The sequence below is a fragment of the Phoca vitulina genome, unplaced genomic scaffold (genome assembly GCF_004348235.1).
Source record: "Phoca vitulina isolate PV1807 unplaced genomic scaffold, GSC_HSeal_1.0 scaffold46, whole genome shotgun sequence".
NCBI classification, from domain to species: domain Eukaryota; kingdom Metazoa; phylum Chordata; class Mammalia; order Carnivora; family Phocidae; genus Phoca; species Phoca vitulina.
In genome coordinates this window covers 1,619,844-1,638,458 of record NW_022589749.1, presented here as the reverse complement: position 1 = coordinate 1,638,458, position 18,615 = coordinate 1,619,844, and the positions used below count along the sequence as shown (strand labels likewise).

The following is an 18,615-nucleotide window of genomic DNA, read 5'->3' as shown; positions in this document are numbered from 1 at the left end:
ATAATACAAATCATGCTGCAGAGATGAGTTCAAATCTGCCTCTCAAATAGCAGCAGGGCCTCAGCAAGCCTGAGCTTCCGTTTCCTCATCTATAAAATGGGACCAACACAGAAGCTATGTCATAAAGTTACTGGGAGGACACAATAAGCTGTAGAATGTAAGGTGCTTGGCAACATGCCTAGCGCCTGGTGGACACCTGCCCAAGGTCACACAGGGGGCACCGATTCCAGCCCTGTTTGCCTCCAGGACTTATGCCAAACTGCCTTACAACAGAAGCACATCTCTTCTGGGGTCATCTGGGGATGTCCTTTAGCTTCCAGCAGTTCAGGGTCTCTGGCCCCTCTGGTCTATTTAGATTTGCTCTGTATACTCAGGCTACCAATTGCCTGCTGCAATGTCCTGAAATAACTCTGCTCTTCCGGCCAGCCCCTCTCCCAGCCTCCCTCCCACCAAGCCCAGAATAGCCACATACATCATGGCTCCAAAACAGCCTGCAGGATGCTTCCTCCCCTTTGATAATAGCTCAGCCCTGTCTAAATGCTGGCATAACCAGGGCCACAGTGCCTGATGCAGCCACAAGTATGCTTAGGTATGCCATGCCATCAGGTAGAGATGTCACTTGGTTTCACTTGTGAGGAGATGTCACACCCATCATTATAACTGGATGGAGGTGGTGGCTGGACAGATGATGTGATCTCACTGCCTTGATGGAGAAACTAAAAGGCTAGTTACAGGTCCATAGCCATGGTCTTATGTGACATTTCCATGTGGCTTTACCATTTATTAAGAAAGCCAACATCTCTGTCTCACTTACAATTTTCATGCTGTGGCCTGTAAGGTTTGGCCAGTCCTGATTCCGGTGACCCTGCCTTCCAGACCTGGTCTTACTCCTCTAGTCCCCCTTTTCATTTTGCTCATGTACTTCTCACCTCTTTTCTGTTCTTTAAACCCCTTAAGCACTCTCTCCTGCCTCAGGGCCTTTGCTCATGCTGCTATCTCTGCCTGGGATGCTCTTACACAGCCCTCTTTTGAATGGCCATTCATTCAAATTTCAAGCAAGTCTTTCCTAGTCTCTCCCATTACAAATTATAATTCTATTTTTATCAGAACATTTATTTCTTTAATGTCTGTCTTCCATTATGAGTTCCATTATAGTAGAGACCTTACCTATCTTGTCGACTGAGTTGTGTCCAGAGCACGGTGCTGTGCCTGACCCATAAGAAAAGCTCCCTAAATATTGCTGAAGGAGGAATACGTTGACAACAAGGTTACGTGATAAGCATCATCACCCCCCACTCAACAGATGACAAGATAGAGGCACAAAGTATCAAGGAATTTTCCAAGGTCATTTTCAAGGCTAGGAATGGAACAGAAGTGAAAACTCAAATCCTAAGACTCTCAATCCCCTCACACCCCTGCTTTTTTTCACTATGCAACCATCATTTTCCCCCCAACTGATGCCAGGAAGGTCCACTCCTAGAAAATAAACTCTGAGCTAAATCTTGACTTATGGACCACTGAAAAAGAAGAAAACGGGAGGGTGGTCCAAGCAGAGGGAACAGGAAGTGCAAGGCATATAAGTGTCTCATAGCAAGCACTGAGCATATAACAAATGTTTCCTTAATTTACTCATCAATCCATTTATTTCTTTGTGCTGTATTCCCTTGAGATCTATATGGCAGACATTTGGGGGGGGAGCATTAGAAAAACATAGGTAAATAATTTTACATTACAAGAAATACATAGGTAAATACATAGGTAAATAAATACATAGGTAAATAGGTAAATAAATACGTAGGTAAATAACAAAAGACACTAATAATACTAGTTCATCTTTATTGAGCCGTATTGTATTGCAGACACTGTATGAAGTGCCTTATGTGGACCATCTCTTTTTTAACCATCATAACAATGAGATATACTCCAAGACTGGTACAGGCATCATGCCCATTTTACAGACAGTAAATAACTTTCTCAGGTCACCCAGGTAGGTAGAAAAGCTGGAATTGGAATCCAGGCAGCGTAAATCAAACACCCAAGCTCATAACCCAGTGGTCATCTCCCCCCTCCTGTAACTCTTCTTTGGAAGAGGGTCCATCATGATACGGAAGATTTCCAGAGATAATGGCATAAGCATTCTTGAAAAGTATGAGCTGCTTGAGAAATCCCTCTCCACCTCTTCTGATACTCCCTGCCGTTGGAGACTAGCCAACTACTGTGTCGTCCTTGGAGCATGCCCTCCAGCCCCATTCCTCTGCCCCTGCCCCACTCCCTTCTACCCCTTTCTTCCAGAGACTTGTCCCCTTAACCCCCTTCACCTTCTCTCTCTGGTTGTCCCTGCCCATGGCAGCCAAATTCAGTACCATCAACCCCACCTGCCACTGTCTCTGATGCTCGACGGACTCTCCAGTTGAGAGGTCTGTGATCACGTATTCCCCTGAGCAGAGCCAGACATGGAAAAAGTTGCCTTCAGATCCTGCAATTACCTCTCCCTGGATTGCAGCTATTTAGGCTGGAGACACCTCCGACCGGCCCTCCTGCGTGCCCAGCAAGCAGAAAGCCTGTGAACAACAGAGCAGCATTTCAGGGCTTCGACGGCACTTCTCAGCCCTGAAATCACTCTGTGTGGGTCTTGGCTGAAGAAACATTGATTCTACCAATTAAGTGCCCCCACCCCTCCCCAGTCCCCAGGGCTTCTACTTCACATTCAGTCCTTTGCCTCCTCTGTTGAAGAGACTCAGAGTGATGTTTGTTAGTTTGTCCGTTCATTCATTCATTCATTCATTCATCCATTGTGAAAGGCACTGAGCTAGACTCTGAGGATACAATACTGAGCCAACCAGATACAGACACCAGATAAGAATTTACCTGTTTCACCCTCTCTGGGTGATGGCCCAATAGCTGGGCAAAATAGAAGAGGGACATTTATCAAGGGCTTGGGTAACCAGGGACAGCTTCTGAAGGAGGTAATGACTAGGACAAATAGGACAATGGATGACTAGGATATAAACAGGACAAAACTTGAGAGGTGAACAAGATTTGGCCAGGAAAGAGGAGAGAAGTAGTGGAAGGTGACTTCAATATGTGCAGACTGAGGTGAGAAAGGGCCTGGCCCACCTAGAGAAATGCCATCTTGGCTAGAATAGAGGGTGGTAGTTGGGAGTTGAAAGAGAAGGAGCTGGGGAGTATAAGAAGGGGTTGGATCCTCCTGAGCATCACAGGGGCAGGATCTTACCTTAAAGGCAATGGGGAGCCATGGAAGGTTTTAGGCAATTGCATCTTCTGTATGTCTCATGTCAGTGCTAACCTGGTTCTTGACCTCTCTTTTGTATATTTCTCCCAGGAGATCTTTATCCAGGTCCAGGTCAGATCCTGGTAGCCCAGAGCAGTCCAGATTTCAAAACTGAAGTGCTCAGCACCTCTGGGTAAAGGAGAGAGGGTGGCTGGTCCCTTCAGTTGGAGCATCAGATGGGGGTTTGAGCTGATTGGTTCCTAAATCAGTTCTCTGTTTGATGCAAATGCAATCCATTAGGAACATGACTAGCACAGAAGAAGTAGCCGTGGGGTGGACTAAGTCCAGGCACTGACCTTGACTGCCATGTGACTTTGTGTAGATTTAACTTACTTTTCTGGACCTCAGTTTTTCCATTTATAAAATGAAGTGATTGGAGGACCTTTCAGCTTTGGCATTCCATGAGTATAATGGGTATCAAAGGAGAATAAAATTATACCTGAGACAACTGGGACCTGAAAATATTTCACATGTCAGTCCATGATGCAAAATCCCCTTTTTTTAACCACTTTGGTGGACAAAACAGCAAAACAAAACAAAAACAAAATTAAAGAGAGCCACAGATCCAAAGGAGAAATGGCTATTGATGTGACACTCCTATCCCACAGTTAAGCACTCACGGACATTTTCACATGTGTTCATGCAAGCATTCCCATACACATGACATGGATGAATACATGTGTGTGCATGCACATACATGCATACTCATATACACCCTCATCCATTTACCCAAACTCCCTGAGTACCTCAAATATTCTTTACAGGGGTCAGATCTCTGTAAATGTTCTGCAGTTGTATCTGAGTTTGGTACATACACACACACAGAGCAGAATCAGTTTTTGTATTTTTTAGAGTCTACACAAGGCAGGATTTCCCAGGCCCTAAGGTGTTCAACCAAGTTTCAGTGGAGACTAAGGAGATGAGGTCTGAGTTAGCTGATTGGGAACTAGTTGACCCCTCCATGCACTGTTTGTAATGTTTTTGATAAGAATCTCTCCCAAGTATGGTCCAGAGGAGTGTAAGAATAAGGACAGGGTCTTCAGCTCCATAACACTCAACTTTCCGTTCCACCTAAGCCTTAGAGAACTACTCCCCTATGCTGGATCCTCCATATCTCAAATTCCAAGTCTTCCAACTTCCTGAAGGGCATAATGACTTCCAAAAACAGGCTTCTGGGATGAGGTCAGCTCACTCCTGTACTTATCAAACATCTTATCAACCTTAGCTCAAAGTCTGAGATGGGAGGAAGGAACATAATCCTCACCTGCCAACCAAATCCTGGTCACTGGCTAGTTTGCTTTAATAATGAAGCCCTATACTCCATCACTTCACTCCCCCACCTCCTCCTTCAGGACACCAACCTTCCTGGTCTCATCTGAGTTGCCTGCTCCTTCCCTGCACCTCTTAATGTGGAGAGAGAGAGAGAGTGTGTGTGTGTGTGTGTGTGCGCGCGCGCGCGTGTGTGTGTGTGCATGCATCAGCATGTGTGGCAGGGCTGTACTCAGTGGCAGAAGAGTCCTTGAAGGTTGAAAGAATGAATAATGGAAGGGAAACCATTGCCACCTTGTCAAGCCCCAGACCGAAAATTTTTCAAGATGGACTCAAAAATAGCAATGTTTCCCGCATGTTAATTAACTTGTTCCAAATGTGGGGACAATGTCCTTGAGACTGGAAGCTAGAAAAGGAAAAAGGTGTAGCCCTGTGTGTGCACTTGTCATGTGGGCAGAACTTCCGCTCAAACCCAGGGGCTTTGCTGATTCATGTCCCTGAGAGCCTGACAGTGGTTCAGCACCGAGGACAGCAGTCGTCGATTAAACAATTTAAGGCTGCAGTGCATCCAACCATGAAACACTTTCCTGGCCGCAACTCCAGCCGTCCTTACCTATTGAACCTACTAGTTACATCACCTTTCAGGTGTCTCTCACTTTATGAGAAATGTGTGCTCCTGAAAAATTCTATGTAAATCTATATTTTATAATGTGATCAGTTCAGAAACACGATTATATATTTCCAACAAGTCTTCCAGGAGGATAGTGTAGGAGTTTTGAAGCCTTGATCTCCCTGATTTCTGAAAAGATAGATGTGTCCAGAGGCAGTATAACTTAGTGGTTAAGAGCATTATAGGAATATATCAAGGTTTGTTGTCACTATTGGCATTTTGGCCCAGATAATTCCTTGTCTGGGGACCTGTCCTGTGCATTGTAGGATGTTTGCAGCATATGCAGCCTACATGCCCATTGTGCTTCCCCAGGTGTGACAACTAGAAGGATCTCCAGACATTGTCAAATGCCCCCTGTGGGCAAAATCTCCCACATTTACTGAGAATCTATGGAATAGATGTATCAAATCTAAATCCTGGTTCTGCCACTTACTAATGGCCTTGGGCGATTGGCTTTTGTGCACCATGATTCTGCTTTCTCATATGCAAAATGAAGACAACATTTGTATTTACCTTATGGGCTTACTGTAAGGACTGAATGAGTATCGCTTGTCAACTTATTTAGCATAGTGCTAAGGCACACAGTAAGCCTTCAGTAGATGCTGGTATCATCAATAAAGTGGTTGTCATCATCATCATCATCATCATCTCCACCATTTAACTCCAGAGATTATGCTGTCATATTTCTAAATCATCCATTCAGAAAGCATTACTGGTATCCATTCAATAGTTGGCACTCTGCTAGGCAATGGATGTTCAAAGATGAGCAAGCTACAGTTTCTTTCCCCAAAGAAACAGAAGTTCCAGATTTGATCTCATGGTCATAAATGCATGTGACGCCCATGGTAAGCATGAGACTTTATCCTGCATGTGTCGGTAAGGATAGGCTTAGTTGTCCTGCAGTGCAACCAACCTCCAAATGTCAGGCTTAAAACAACAAAGGTTTTTTTTATGCTCACACTACACGTCCATCATGGGCTTACAGGAACTTCTGCTCCATGTTGTCCTCTGTGAAGAGCCCAAACTGAATGAACCTCTACCATCTGGAGTATCAGTAGTTACTAGGGCAGGGGGAAAGGGACAATGGTGAACTGCACACTTGCCTTTAAAGGCTTCTGTCCAGAACTTATACACATCAGTTCCTTTCACACTTCATTAATCAAAGCAAGCCATGGCGTTATACCTAAAGTCAAGGGGGAGGTTAAGTGCAATCCTACTGTGTGCCTGAAAGAAGAACTGAGATACTGATTAACAGCCCTAATAACTACTACAGCCATTTCACAAATGCTATTCATTGGCTTGTAGGGGGGTATTGTGAGCAAGAGTGGAAGAGTCCATCTAAAATGCTCCCCAGAAACAACTCAATAGTTCCATCCTTCTGGTGAGGAGTAAGAAGCATCACCACACACAAAATATGGCATTGTGTTCTCTTAAGCATGAAGAGGAGAGGGCAGACAGGAGAAAAAGAGAGAAAGATGGAGAGACAGAGACAGAGAGAGAAATTAATGGAAGTCATGGATCTGGCCTCCCATCTCTATTCCTAAGCCACAACATCAGATCCCTAGGATTTAACATGTAATGATATGAGATTACATGCTTAAAACATCATAAAAGAGCTCATACATTTCAGAAGAAAACAAGAGGCAAAACAATACTCCCACATCTGGTTGTTCTTATTATCTTCTTCTGAAAATAATTAACAAGGAAATTTTAATGGGGGTAGGGTGAGACCAACTCCATTGATTTACAGCTCAAATAGGGATAATCCACATCAAGGCTCCATTGGCCATTTCATTTTGGCTTCCAAAGGCTCCATTATTAATTCATTTCTAAAGTGATCTCTCTCACTCCCAAGGGGTATATCCCAGTAACTACGTGCTTACAATACTCTATTTGATTAAAATTTAACAAGCTGTGTTATTGGCAAATAAACTATTTATTTCAGTGCTGTTGCCAATGCCAAAAGGAATGTTTCGAACAAAGAAATGGAATTGACACACTAAAGAGATTGTCATTAATAATTCACAATAGCCCAAAATGCATGCATATACATATTTTTTTCAGTGATGGCATTAGAGTATAAAAAAGCAGAGGAGTCAGCCAAAGTCCTCTGGTTTCTTATTTATTAAAAGGGGGAAAACCAAGGAATTGAACTTAGATTGTTATGTGGTGTAGTGGAAAGAATGTTTAAGAAAACTAGACATAGCCCTGCTATTAACTTGCTGTGTAACCATAGACAGGCCACTTAACCTCCCTAGGCTTGTTTCCTTGTTTCAAAATGAGAGTAAGAAAACTTTGTTTATTTAAAGCTTGGGGTTTTGTCAAGATAAAATGAGAGAACAACATATAAACATGCTTTGGAAATGCAGAAAGTGCTTTATAAATATCAGAATTACATCGAAAAGTGCCTCTCTTCCTTGTTCCTTAAATCAGACACTGATTTCTCTGGCAGTAATTTGTGGAAGAGGGGCAGGGGACCCTGTTTGCTTGTCCCTTTGGGAGTTTATACATAGTATCAGGGAAAACCCCAAGCAAAGCTTGGCTTCTGCTGATAATGAAGACATTGATCTGAGCAAATTGCCCCATCTACCCTATGTCCCCTGTTCCACTGCTAAAAATAATAGTTATGATTTGTTTAGCATTTAATTAATATACATCAGGAAATCATGCAAACCTCTTTATATATATTATGTATTATCTCACAGCCACCCCCATGAGATGGGTACTATTGGCACTCCCATTTTCTAGAGAAGAAAATTAGGGCTCACAAATGTCCAAGGCTACTAGACTGATAAGTGATAAGGAATCAGGAATCTACCTTGGATCTGTCTCTAGGACCTCAATTCTTAACCACCTCTCTGTTTTGGTTTTCATGTTGGTTGAGGACACACTACTCTTTGTTGCCCCCTGCCTGCCTCCTCCAGGTTGTACTCTGCTCTGGGTGAGTCAGATCTCCTGGATGAAACATGGAAACATGAGCCAATTGGAATGGAATGCCAGAAGGGCACAAATGGTAGACCCACCTGACTGAGGGTTTTTCCCATTGAACTTCCTAGTAACTAGGACAGTTTTGGGTTTTGGGGTGTTTTTTTGGTTGTTGTTGTTTTTGTTGTTGTTTGTCCAAAGTAGGGGTTTAGAAAAATCTATGGGTAGGTAGTTGGATGGTTGGATGATGGATGGATGGATAGAAAAATGGTGGATGAATGAATGAATGAATAAATGAATGAATGAAGGGATTTCACAATTAATAGAGGGATAAATAGATAGACAAACTGATTTAGCAGCCATGGAGAAATAACTTTTGTTTCCTGTTTGCCTTTGAAGTCTTGCTTGACAAAGAGTAATCTCTGAATATGTGTTACCAAATTTTGTTCCTATTCAGCAGTATTAGCTACCTGGAGCTTTCTTGGCCCCAGGTTTTGAGTGCTCACTGAAGATACCATATTGCAGTCCCAGTCCTGGTGGGTCACTGGCCAAGCGCTGGTTTAAGCTTTTTCCCTGGGTAATAACAACGGCTATTATTTATTGAGCCTTCTTTATGTGCCAAGTACTGTAATGAGCCTTTTACCTGATTTACTATAAATATACAACAAACTTACAATGTTGATATAACTGGCCCCGTCTTACAGATGAAAAATAAAACGGATTGTTGGAGGGGCTGTCCACGTCCACTCAGGTTAAACAGGGGCAGAAATTGCATTCAATTCTGAGTGTAGCTGCAAAGTGGGTGCTTTTTACTCTCTACTCTTGGTTCTCAAAATGTGGTTCCCCCATCAGCAGAAGCAGCATCACCTGGGAACTTATTAGAAGTGCAAATTCTTGGGACCCAGCCCAGACCTACCAAATCAAGAGACTCCGGGAGGGGGGCCCCAGCAATCTGTGCTAGAACAAACCCTTCAGGTGTTTCTGATACACATTCCAGCTTGAGAAACACTGCTGTAACCCAGAAATGTTGCTTCCTTAGATTTCAGGGCTGCATTTATACTAAATTATCCATATCCCTTCGCCTGATGTTGCCTGTGACCAGCAGCACTAACTGGATTTGGGGAAGGAATTCGTGCTGGGGAACAAGTTACATAAACCGCCCCCTCTTTCCTCAACCTATCATCTCCATCATCTCATCAGAATCCCTCCAGGGGCCTCCTGCCTGCCTTCCTACCGCTGGCTCTGGCCATGCTCCACTAGTCATACGTGCATACACACACGTTCATAATATCAAACATATACTGAAGCCGGAGGGGGTCCTTCCAAAGAGTGGACCTGACCATGTCCCTCTCCTGCCCAATAACCATCCATAGCTCCCCACTGTTCTTAGGATAAAATCCAAACAGTACCATGGCCAACCAGGCTCTGCAAAGTTGGCTCCTGCCTGCCCTTCCAGTCTTATCTCACCTCTTTCTCCCTCCTTCTGCTCCAGCCTCCCCTCCTGCATGTCCACCCAGTACTGTCCACGTCCCTTCATAGTTCTTTGGTTTAATTATGTACCTTTGGCATCTTCTACAGGACTGTAATCTCCGTGAGGGCAGAAATCCTATCTGTTTTTCTCAACATCATATCCCCAGAGCCTAGTACCATGCCTGACGCAGAGTAGGTGCTCAATACTTTGTACAAACAAAACCTGGGAACCCTGTACTTTCCATCACAGCCTCTCATATTCTAACTAACCTAGTATGGTTTGTGACATTTTTGTGAATCTTTTGGGTCGGAGCTTGGGCTCTAGAAGCTGACAGGCCTAGATTTGAATCCTAGCTCCTCCGCCTATACCCTCTGTGACCGGCACATGTGATTTAATCTTTTTGAACCTCAGTTTCCCTACCTGTAAAATGGGGATAATAGAGTAGTTGGGGAGATCAAATGAGGTGGTGCACTTAAAACTCTCAGCCCAGGGCCTGGCAGACGAGGGCTAGCGATCTGTTTTTATTAAATCGGGCTTTCCCAGCTACATTACAAGTTCCTCAGATAGTGGTGGCATAACCCTACCCTGCAGATGTTCACGAAATGCAGATCAACTGGGGATGCCCAAGTGGGGACTGAGCCTGTAACCACAGCCACATAACCTAGCGCTTCAGTGTCCGCCTCCAGATTCAGACTGGGAAGTGCCTGGCTCCTCCACCTCCCAGCTGCAGGAGCTTGGGCAAGTTTCAGAGCTTCCCAGGCCTCAGTTTGTCAGCTGTGATCCAGCAATGGTAACATAGGACCTAGGTCAGAGCTGCTGCAAGGATCCAAGGCAAACAGGGCATGTAGAACGGTGCCCGGCTTGAGCCAGCACGTGGCAAGCACGGAATTACCTGCTGGCTGTCATCATCATCATAACCACCATCATCGCTACTGTGACCCAGCCTGGGAGCTGGAGGACAAAAAGGGGAGAAAAAGCAGGCTTTGTGCAGACTGCTTATCCCACAGCCAAATCCTTCTCTTCTGCCTCTTTCTCCCCCCTCCCGTTCGTAAACTGGCCCCTCCGACCAGCAAAGAGAGAGGCAGGGTCGCTGCAGTGGGGGTGGGGGCTTCATCTATACTCCACTTTCTTTTCCTTTTGTGTGTGTGCAAAAGCACCTTGAAGAGCCGCGGTTTCCATGGCTTTGGGAGTTTTAGATATTTATCTCCCAGCCCCGGTGGACCCCTGGGCGCGGTAATCCACACTCAGTACGCCACTGAGCTTCTATCCTTCTCGCTCAGAACTGACTCCTTCCCGTTACCCGTCATGGAGGTATCGGCAACAGCTGATGGATTTCCAAAGCCCAGAGATAAAATGGCACTTGTTCCCATTAACTGATCCTAAAAAGAAGGCAAGGCTTAGAAATGGAGAGGACAGGGATGAGAAAGAAGAAGGGCTGGAGTCGGGGAGAAATCCCCATGCCAAGCTTCGGGTGGGGGGTAAGGCAGTGCCTCTCCTTAAAGATACTGTTCTGGGTGCCTTTTTTCCCCTGCTTGTGTAGCACTGTGGAACTGGGCATTTGGGGGTCTGAGCTAAGCCCAAAGGATGTAATTCAACTGGCTAAGGGAGAAAAGGAGGGCAAGAGCCATCAGGCTTAGGGAGATATCCTTGAGGGAAGTTCAAGGTGAGGCAGAAATAGAAACAGGAGAGCCCCACATAGTGCAGTCAACATTTAAAGAGATGGAAAGCGGAGCAGGTAGAACAAAGTGAGTGGTTTGGCCTGTTATCTATGGTTCACACCCCTGGGCTGGGCACTAGAATCACCCACCTGGAGAGCTTTCTATAAATATAGATACTAGGGTCCACCCCTCCCCCACCATGACCTAATAGGTAGACTCCCCAGGGGTGGGGCCCAGGAATGTGCATTTACAGAAAGCGCCTTCCATGATCCTGAAGTAGCCCAATCAGCATGGGCTGTGGACACACATTTGGCAACCATGGAGTTTGATAATTGAAATATAATCCTAGCAGCGAGAGACCATAGCGTCAGCATCGTGGCGCTCTCCAAACCTGATCGGGGCTGAGCCTACATTTCAGACCTGGGATAAAGAATCCTGTGAGAGAGAGGAGCAAGTGCATGGCTGGTGGTCTGTCTCCGACAAGGGAAGTGAGGGTGCAAGCGCTGAGCTAGGTGGGCAGCTCCTGGTGCACTCTTGGCCAATGAGATGCACACCCACCGTCTTGCTTCCTGGCTGGAAGAGAAAAGGATGAGCCTCCATTTTCTGCGCCAGCCTTACAGAGGCCAGTTCATTTCTTAGAAGGTGCCTGGAATCACCCCCCAGGTTACCAACTATCACCTACGTTATGGCCGCTTGGCAAGGCCGGGCCCAGGTGTGGCCAAGCTATGTGCATTCCCCGCACCTTTGAGGATAGGAGTCAGGGACTAAGATCAGTTAGGGGGGCCGCTGCCACCTCGATCTGGCCAGTGGCTCTCTCGGGAGAGGAATGTAGGTCCCTTGTCTCCAATCATGATCTAAAACTAAAATGTGTATACAACATGCCTGATTTGGAAATGTTAGCAAGAAATTTGAATGTTTGAAAAGTACTATGCAACACATTCTGTGGGCTCATTAGTTCTAGGAGCTTCTTCACACAGGGGAGAAAGAAAAAAACATCTGGCCACTAAATAACAGACTTTGAAATCACTTGTCTTCTCAACATCTATTTATGGGGCTGGGGGTTGGGGGGGACAGGCACTATTGTAGGCACAGAGGATTCAGTTATGAATGAGACAGACTAGAACCCTCTGAGCCATGGATTTGTCTCATATTTTAGAGCTGGAAATCTTTTTTTTTTTTTTTTTTAAAGATTTTTTTTATTTATTTATTTGAGAGAGAGAATGAGATAGAGAGAGCATGAGAGGGGGGAGGGTCAGAGGGAGAAGCAGACTCCCTGCTGAGCAGGGAGCCCGATGCGGGACCCGATCCCGGGACTCCAGGACCATGACCTGAGCCGAAGGCAGTCGCTTAACCAACTGAGCCACCCAGGCACCCCTAGAGCTGGAAATCTTAGGGCCCACTTATGTCTGTAGCTTCTAAACTGCATTATGTGTCATGATCTCCGAGCTTGTCTTGAAGCCTGAGGAGAAGGTTGAGTGGTTGGGTATCCAAATTACCACCCCTCCTTCAAACAGGAGAGCTCTATTTTTATCTGTTTTATGGGGGGGTGGGGAGGGAAGATTTTAGCTGGCCATCAAGTGTACACGTGAAAAGACTAGGGATCCCGCAGAAGAAGTTGGTCACCAAACCAGCAAGAAAAGCCTCAGTTCCTGGGTTCACGAGAGCCAGGGTGGACTGAGAATTTGCTTTAATTCCTACTCAGGCTGTCCTTTTTTTCTGGTCCAAAGACCACCCTTCCACCATTCCCCTGGGGTCTGACTGGGCACTATCCAAACCTCAGTTTCTCCATCTGCATAATGGGGATGAATAATAGCACCTTCTTCATCAGATTGTTGTGAGACAAGGAGGTAACGTCTTTGCAGGCACAATAGTAAGAATTTGATCAAAGGCAACTAGGAGAAGGTGTTATTGCTGTTCTGTCTGGCCATCCTTTACAAAAAAGTGGGGTTCCTCTCCCCTCCCCCACTTATTCACTCCAAACTCAAGTAGCAAATGAACTTACAAGGGGGTAGGGGGAAAGAGTGAACCAGAGAGGCAACTGACTTGAAGAAAGATCCCTCCTCTTCCCTTCCTTCCCTACCTGCTCCCCAGGCAGCCCTTCCCAGGCGTTCTTAGGCCCCCGTCTCACATCTGAGGGAAGCATGAACAAAGGAGGCAGAGGGAAGACATGTTTTCTCCCCCAGGCTGTTGGGGAAGGGAAGGCAAAGCTGCCCTCTCTGAGTTGATTGATGTCGCGCTTGGGGATCTGAATTCTCTGATGTAATTACACTGTGCTCCGTGTGATAAGGAGATTAATCAGTCCATTACGCAGGGGCTGGTTTACCCACAGATGGAGGTAATTGAACGGAGACGTCGGACATCTCCGAGCCCCCGCCAGCCAGTCTGCTCCGGTTACAGGCAGGTGGCCGGCCCCTGGGCAGCTAGACCATCTTCCCCAAAGAGAAACAATCACTACCATTACTACCACTGACTAGCTTTGTTTTCAGCCTCTGCTTAGATTCAAGGCACTTTGCATCCGTTATCCTCACTGTCCACCCAGCGAACTGGCCACTCTCCCTAGCCCCATTGTACAGAAGCAGTAACTGAGGCTCAGCTGCTTTAAGACACTTGCCCAAAAGTCTCAGAGTGAGTCAAGGTTCCTATCTGAATCTCGCTCAGGTGGATTCAGAAGTGCCCACCATCACTATTGCCTCCAAAAGTAAACAGATAAATGAAGTAGGACCGACACCTAACAGCCAACTTGGCCACTGTCGTGACACGAGTGAACAGCTGAGGCAAGAGGCCTGTGTCACTTCGGCTGGACACACAAAGAAGGAAAGGATATGACGCTCCAAGGAAAGAACCAAATCCGGGGGCGAGTGTGCAGAATGAATTGTGTGTCCCTGAAAAATAGGAAGGGCGGTGAGGAACACGGGAGAGGGTTTGACTCTGGGGTTACTACTTCACTGGGCCACCTTTTGGAGCCTTTTTCTCATCGGAAAACCATCATCCTACTACCTATTTCATAGGGTCGTCATTGGCTTAAAGGAACTGTGTATATGTAAAGTGCTTTTTTTGTTTTGTTTTGTTCTTTTTGAAGAGCCTGCGCAGTTTGGTCTCATTAACGATGCTGTGGCTGATGGTGACGGTGGTGAGGTGTGGCCACATCAGGGGGTGGGTACATTTCCCCCTCAGGTTAAACACTGCTTCTCACCTTCCTTTCCTCTGACTGCTTTCCATGGCACTGACTACAGGGAAAAGAAAAGAACAAATCACATTTTGTGGGCATTTCTGATGTTCCTGGCTCCATCTGGGCCACTTCACCAACATCCTGTCATTGGCCGCTCACCATAAATAGCGCCGAGGAATAGACGTTATCTTCACCCCCAATGTAGCGATGGGGAAACTGAGACTCAGAGGTCACATAGATCAGAAACACCATCTTCACAAAGCAGCAAGGGTCATGGTGTTCCGTAGAAAAGATGATCACCACTTAATTCAAAAACATGCATGTTTACTGTGTTTATTAATCCCTCTGGTAAGGCTGCAGGTGCAAAGACAAATATGACCCACTCCCGTCAAGCGCCCAGCCAGGCGCAGGCTAGAAAATCATATATATAAATTATTTAAACAGTCTAAAGCAGTAGTGATCACCTCTGGCTCTCTATGAGAATAAACTTCTGGGAGGAAAGGGGTGCTTTTAAAAAAAACATGAATGCCCAGGCCCCTGCCCTAGAGATTCTGTTAAATTGATGGGAGATGGGCCTAGACGAGGGCATTTTTAAAAAGCGTCCCTGGTGACTCGTGCGTGCCACCACAGGCCTCGAGGAGAGAGGTACTAGTTGAGCTATAGTGACTACAAATAAGCCAGTGAATTCCCCCCACCCAGTGTGTGTGACCCACCCATACAAGGACAGTTGCCGTGCTCGTCCCCAGGATAACTCAGACACCGGGAGAATGGGAGCCATCAACTGCCATATGGGATGGAAGAGAAAGTTTTCTCTAAGATCAAAAGCAATGTGGGTGAAGCTCAGAGGAAGGTGGGATGGAGGAAAATCCCAGGGGGAGGGAGGACTTGAGTGAGTCTTTCTTGAAGGAGGAACAGTGATGGAGAGGCCGGTGTCCCTTCTGCAGGGGCCGATGAGTTGTGTGAAGTTAACCAGTGGCCATCATCCCTCATCTCCAACTGAAGTACATGTTAAGCTGCTCAAAACCTTGAGGTTAGTAATTTTGGGTCTTTCTCATTTGTTCCTAAAACACCCCACCGATTTTTATGGAACATTTTTATGTTACATGTATATGTTGCTTACCAGGCATTGTTTCTTCTTATTTAAAAAAAAAGGGGGGGGGATAAGAAAACATTTTCTTTTTAAATTAAAGATTTTATTTATTTACTTGACAGAGAGAGGGGGAGCACAAGCAGGGGGAGAGGCAGAGGCAGAAGGGGAAGGAGGCTCCCTGCTGAGCAAGGAGCCCCATGCGGACTCGATCCCACGACCCTGGGATCATGACCTGAGCCAAAGGTAGATGCTTAACCAACTGAGCCACCCAGGTGCCCCTCAAAAAAATTTTGATGTCAATAACCACTCATTGCATTTGCAGGTGTTCTGAACCACCTGATGACCATGAGGATGATGGTGATAGGCTGCCATTTATTGAGGATTCACTATGTACCAGCCACTGTTCTTAGCACTTTGCATGGATTAACTCATTCAATCTTTACAATAGCCCTTTAGGGTAGTATTCTTACTATCCCCTTCTTACAAATGAAAAAACTCAGAGAGGTTTAGTAACCTACGGTAGGGTGTAAGCTAGTCTGGGTGGAGATGAGAATTGCAGGAGAAGCAGCCTGGTCTGATCAGAAGACCCCTGGACTCGGGGGCAGGATGCTGGAGTTCGGCACCAGCCCTGCCACTCGCATGCTTTGTCAATTCAAATGAGTTTCTCCTCTCCCAGCTCCGTGCCTCAGTTTCCCCCATGTGTGAATTAAGTCTTTGAACCCCTCGGGTCTTACCACTTTATGATTCAAAGATGTGAAGTACAAAAACAGAAGAAGAGAGATTAGGGAAAGGAAGTGGGGGCTGGCCCCGCTGGATGGAAGATTTATTTTGGGAAGCTGTCGAGGTCTGGTATTCAGCCACCCAAGGAAGTGGAGTATAGCTGGCACTTTGCTGATTCAGAGGAACGGCTGGAGGGGAGGTGGGAGCCAGATACACTGAGGATCTGTGTAATCAGAGGAAATGTCTCCGTGATTTGCCATTATAATTCTCGATAACAAACTCTGGGACTCCAGCCTCAATACTAATAACTGGTTGAAGGAGGTGGGGGTTAGGAATGAATTTTTAAAAAAATTTTTTTAAACAGTTTTTTTGGTAAAGCAGTGGGAAATGTTCTGGGCTCCTAAATTTAAAAGGGGGTATTTTTAGCACCTGTAATCAAACCGACTTGCGTAAACACATCTGCTGGAGTATTGGCATCAAAATGTCTTTGCCGTCTTCGTCTTATATCTCTTGCAGCCCTCCTGGGACTCAGGGAGAGTTTCACTGATTTTTTTCTCCCCCTTTCATTATGTTTTTCCAAATCAACTGAGTGAGAAGTCAAATGGAATATTTTCCTTTCTGTTGAAAGCTGCTGGGTCCCTGCCTCAAGAATGGCAACAAAATTGTCAAGCTTTAGTGAGTGTAGGAATCGCCTAGGAACTTTGTATAAAATGCTGATTCCTGGGCCTTGCCCTCCCATTCTGGAAGTCTGTGTGGGCCCAGGATTCTGCATTTTATACTGACGTCCCCAGTGATTCTGATGTAGGTGGTCCAGGGACCACATCAAGAAATACTGGACCGGGGAGTCAAGCAGACCTAAGATAAGATTCTGACTCTGTCGTGTAGCAGCTACTCTCTCTGGGCAAGTTCCTTCACCTCTTTTAATACCAATCACCTCGTCTGTAAAATGGGGTATTAATGGTCCCTACCCCGTAACTCTGTTGTGAGGATTGAATTCAACATAATAGCTTAGCACACTGCCAGGCATGTCATAAATGATCCACAAATGTTAACTGTTATCATTATTGTTAATTATAACTACCTGGGTAAGTTATTTTCCTTTCTCACTCCAGGTTCCACATATGCAAAGTGGGAATAATTATAATGATACCTTAAAATCAGCTTTAATTCAAGGGTTGTGTATTAAATGAGAAAATGTCTGCAAAGCTCTTAGCACATTGCCTGGCTCGTGGTAGATACCACATACTGTTAGGTGAATGAATGAATGGATGGATGGATGAATTCAGTGAGTGGTTCAACATTTGCCTTCCACAAACAACAGACAACAAGAGTTATTTTAAGAGACTTCCGCTCTCCAACACCATAGGGTGCACCTGTTCAGACATTCAGTGCATAGGGCTCTTGGCCCCTAGACCCTCACTTCTTGGAGTCATTGTGGCTGTCACAACCCTAATCCTAACATCACTCTAAATCCCCACCCACTCCCAAATGCAAGCTTCTCCATCTGAGGAATGACTCTACTGGATCTGGCTTATTCGGTGGCTCTTTAGATTCTCCCCTGTCTCCAGAAGACACAGGGATCTTGAGGGGAGGCAGGTGGGTTGAATGTTATTCACACATCTGCCAGGTATTGTATTTGTGACCCTGGGAAAGACACAGCACATCTCTGTGCCTCGGTCCCCTGCTCTGTAAAAGGAGCCACTACAGGGCATCCCTAATGTCCTGGTGTGGTGAGCATTTGCACACCTGTCGTGCATGAGCTGTGAGCTATTGGAGGGCACCAATCTCACCTTAGCTCTCTGACACTCAGGTGCCCAGCTCAATGCTGGGCACCTGCAGTTGTAGAGTAAATGGGGTCTAGTTGACTGAATGACTGAATAACTGAATCAGTGATGTCCCCAACAGCTCTGGGCACTGCTGCCCACATCCTAACGGGGCCAAAAGAGCAAGCAAACATTGAGCCTTATCATACTCATAGTCAAAAAGGCAAGAAAGCATCCTGGATGAGAGATGGTGGTTCTGATGCTTTACTTTGCAAGGAGGCTGCAAAGCACCCACATTATCGCAACCATCGTTGTGAAGTCTCTGCCCACTCATTCAGCAACATCTTTAAGCAGGACTGGACACTGTGCTAGGTTCTGGGGACAAAAGGAATGAACAGACCTAAGCCCCTGCCCTCCCTGAGCTCACAGACAGTTACTATTTCAGGTAATGCTTGCCATCATAGGAGATAGTATCATGGCTACTCTGAGACCATCAGAGAGAGAGGCTGCAAACCCAGCCAGCCACTGAGGGAGTGGTTCAGGAGGACGTGATGTCAGAACTTAGTCCGGTGGAGAAGGGAGGGAAGG

General features: G+C 45.9%; 1 protein-coding gene across 2 annotated transcripts in view; it reads left to right on the top strand.

Moving 5' to 3' along the window:
* SRRM4 (serine/arginine repetitive matrix 4) overlaps positions 1-18,615 on the top strand; it is a 151,350-nt gene that overhangs the window by 65,423 nt on the left and 67,312 nt on the right. The window lies entirely within an intron of this gene.